At 41.1% G+C, this 3,877-nt stretch overlaps 1 non-coding gene across 1 annotated transcript; it reads right to left on the reverse strand.

The window, feature by feature from the left end:
- Positions 1-809: 809 nt before the first annotated feature.
- On the reverse strand, positions 810-917 carry LOC148579991 (small nucleolar RNA R71). The gene has a single exon (XR_015895124.1). It is a non-coding gene; the product is annotated as a small nucleolar RNA R71 (small nucleolar RNA).
- Between the last annotated feature and the right edge of the window lie 2,960 nt (positions 918-3,877).

Consider the following 3,877-nt stretch of genomic DNA (forward strand, 5'->3'; position numbering starts at 1 on the left):
TTTTTGAATTTTAACTTCAAATTTTAAATTAAAAACAAAAGTATTTTTATTTTATTTTATTTAATTTTCGAATTCTTCCCTCTCTAATCACCTTCTATTTATTTATTTATCTACTAACACCCTTCTTTTACTCAAAAATTTGAACTCACTCTTCTCCTCTGTGTTCGAATTCTTATCTTTTCCTTCTTCCATTTTTCTCTTCTTATACTCATATAAGGAATCTCTATACTGTGACATAGAGGATTCCATATTTTCTTTTCTGTTCTCTTCTTTTTCATATGAGCAGGAACAGGGATAAAGACATTCTTGTTGAAGCTGATCCTGAACCTGAAAGGACTCTGAAGAGGAAGCTAAGGGAAGCTAAAGCACAACTCTCTGGAGAAAATCTGACAGAAATTTTTGAAAAAGAAGGAGACATGGCCGAACACAACAACAATGCAAGGAAGATGCTTGGTGACTTTACTGCACCAAATTCCAACTTACATGGAAGAAGCATCTCAATCCCTGCCATTGGAGCAAACAATTTTGAGATAAAGCCTCAATTAGTTTCTCTAATGCAACAGAATTGCAAGTTTCATAGACTTCCATCAGAAGATCCTTTTCAGTTCTTAACTGAATTCTTGCAGACCTGTGATACTGTTAAGACCAATGGAGTTGATCCCGAGGTCTACAGGCTTATGCTTTTCCCATTTGCTGTAAGAGACAGAGCTAGAATATGGTTGGACTCTCAACCTAAAGATAGCCTGAACTCTTGGGATAAGCTTGTCACGGCTTTTTTATCCAAGTTCTTTCCTCCTCAAAAGCTTAGCAAGCTTAGAGTGGATGTTCAAACCTTCAAACAGAAAGAAGGTGAATCCCTCTATGAAGCTTGGGAGAGATACAAGCAACTGACCAAAAAGTGTCCTTCTGACATGCTTTCAGAATGGACCATCCTGGATATATTCTATGATGGTCTGTCTGAATTATCAAAGATGTCATTGGACCATTCTGCAGGTGGATCCATTCACCTAAAGAAAACACCTGCAGAAGCTCAAGAACTCATTGACATGGTTGCAAATAACCAGTTCATGTACACTTCTGAAACGAATCCTATGAGTAATGGGATGCCTCAGAGGAATAGAGTTCTTGAAATTGATGCTCTGAATGCCATATTGGCTCAGAACAAAATATTGACTCAGCAACTCAATATGATTTCTCAGAGTCTGAATGGATTGCAAGCTGCATCCAACAATACTAAAGAGGCATCTTCTGAAGAAGAAGCTTATGATCCGGAGAACCCTACAATAGCAGAGGTGAATTACATGGGTGAATCCTATGGAAACACCTATAATCCCTCATGGAGAAATCATCCAAATTTCTCATGGAAGGATCAATAAAAGCCTCAACAAGGCTTTAATAATGGTGGAAGAAACAGGTTTAGCAATAGCAAGCCTTTTCCATCATCCACTCAGCAACAGATAGAGAATTTTGAGCAGAATCCATCTAGCTTAGCAAATATAGTCTCTGATCTATCTAAGGCCACTCTAAGTTTCATGAATGAAATAAGGTCCTCCATCAGAAATTTGGAGGTACAAGTGGGCCAGCTGAGTAAAAGAATCACTGAAACTCCTCCTAGTACTCTCCCAAGCAATACAGAAGAGAATCCAAAAAGAGAGTGCAAGGCCATAACGTTACTTGGTGTGGCCGAACCCAGAGAGGAGGAGGGGGACATAAATCCTAGTGAGGAAGACCTCCTGGGACATTCACTGACCAATAAGGGGTTACTCAATGAGGACCTGAAGGAATCTGAGGCTCATACAGAGACCATAGAGATTCCATTCAACTTGCTTCTGCCCTTTCATTTGCTCTGATGAGTATTCATCCTCTGAAGAGGATGAAGACACTACTGAAGAGCAAGTTGCTAAGTACCTTGGTGCAATCATGAAGCTGAATGCCAAATTATTTGGTAATAAGACTTGGGAAGATTAACCTCCCTTGCTCACAAATGAACTAAATGCATTGGATAGGCAGAAATTACCTCAAAAGAAACAGGATCCTGGTAAATTCCTAATTCCTTGTAACATAGGCACCATGACCTTTGAGAAGGCTCTGTGTGACCTGGGATCAGGCATAAACTTAATGCCACTCTCTGTAATGGAGAAACTAGGAATCTTTGAGGTGCAAGCTGCCAGAATCTCATTAGAGATGGCAGACAACTCAAGAAAACAGGCTTATGGACAAGTAGAGGATGTGTTAGTAAAGGTTGAAGGCCTTTACATCCCTGCTGATTTTATAATCCTAGACACTGGAAAGGATGAGGATGAATCCATCATCCTTGGAAGACCCTTCCTAGCCATAGCAAAAGCTGTGATTGATGTGGATAGAGGAGAGTTGGTCCTTCAACTGAATGAGGACTACCTTGTGTTTAAGACTCAAGGTTCTCCCTCTGTAACCATGGAGAGGAAGCATGAAAAGCTTCTCTCACTGCAGAGTCAACCAAAGCCCCCACAGTCAAACTCTAAGTTTGGTATTGGGAGGTTCCAACAATGCTCTGAACATCTGTGAGGCTCCTTGAGAGCTCACTGTCAAGCTATTGACATTAAAGAAGCGCTTGTTGGGAGGTAACCCAATGTTATTTAATTATATCTATTTTATTTTTATTGTTATTTCGTGTTTTATTAGGTTGATGATCATGTGAAGTCACAAAAACTACTGAAAAATCAAAAACAAAATGAAAAATAGCATTAGAAATAGCACACCCTGGAGGAAGAGCACTCTGGTGCTTAAACGCCAGAAACAAGCATCTGTCTGGCGTTTAACGCCAGAAACAAGCACCAAGCTGGCGTTAACACTAGAAACAAGCATCAACCTGGCGTTAAACACCAAAAACAGGCTACATTTGGGTGTTTAACGCCAAACACAAGCAGCAAGCTGGCGTTTAACGCCAGACATGCATGCTAAGGGCGTTTTACACGCCTAATTGGAGCAGGGATGTTAATTTCTTGACCCCACTGGATCTGTGGACCCCACAGGATCTCCACCTACCCCACTTCTTCTTCTCTCCTCTTCACACCTTTTCATAACTCTCTTCCCCAAATACCCTTCACCAATCACCTCCATAGCTCTTCCCCAAATACCCTTAACCACTCACATCTATCCACTCTTCCCCATAAACCCCACCTACCTCTAAAGTTCAAATTCCTTTCCCTTCCAAACCCAACCCCATGACCGAACCCTAAACCCCCCCACTCCTATATAAACCCCTCATTCCTTCTTTATTTTTACACAACACAAAGGACCATCAAGACCACTTCTATGAAGTTGTGGCCAAGAAGAAAGTGATCCCTGAGGTTCCTTTCAAGCTCAAAAAGAATGAGTATACGGAGATCCGACATGAGATCTGAAGAAGAGGTTGGGAAGTTCTCACCAACCCCATTCAATAAGTCGGGATCTTAATGGTTCAAGAGTTCTATGCAAACGCATGGATCACTAGGAACCATGATCAAAGTGTGAACCCGAATCCAAAGAATTGGCTTACCATGGTTCGGGGGAAATACTTAGATTTCAGTCCGAAAAAAGTAAGGCTGGCGTTCAATTTGCCAATGATGCAAGAAAACGCACGCCTCTACACTAGAAGGGTCAACTTTGATCAAAGGTTGGACCAAGTCCTCATGGACATATGTGTAGAAGGAGCTCAATGGAAAGTTGACTTAAGAGGCAAGCCGGTTCAATTGAGAAGACCGGACCTTAAGCCTGTAGCTAGAGGATGGTTAGAGTTTATTCAGTGCTCAATTATTCCTACTAGCAACTGGTCTGAAGTTACTATAGACTGGGCCATCATGATCCATAGTATCATGATTGGGGAGGAAGTGGAAGTTCATGAGATTATACCTCAAGA

Source organism: Arachis ipaensis, chromosome B10 (assembly GCF_059453495.1).
Source record: "Arachis ipaensis isolate K30076 ecotype BB chromosome B10, ASM5945349v1, whole genome shotgun sequence".
Classification (NCBI taxonomy): Eukaryota; Viridiplantae; Streptophyta; class Magnoliopsida; order Fabales; family Fabaceae; genus Arachis; species Arachis ipaensis.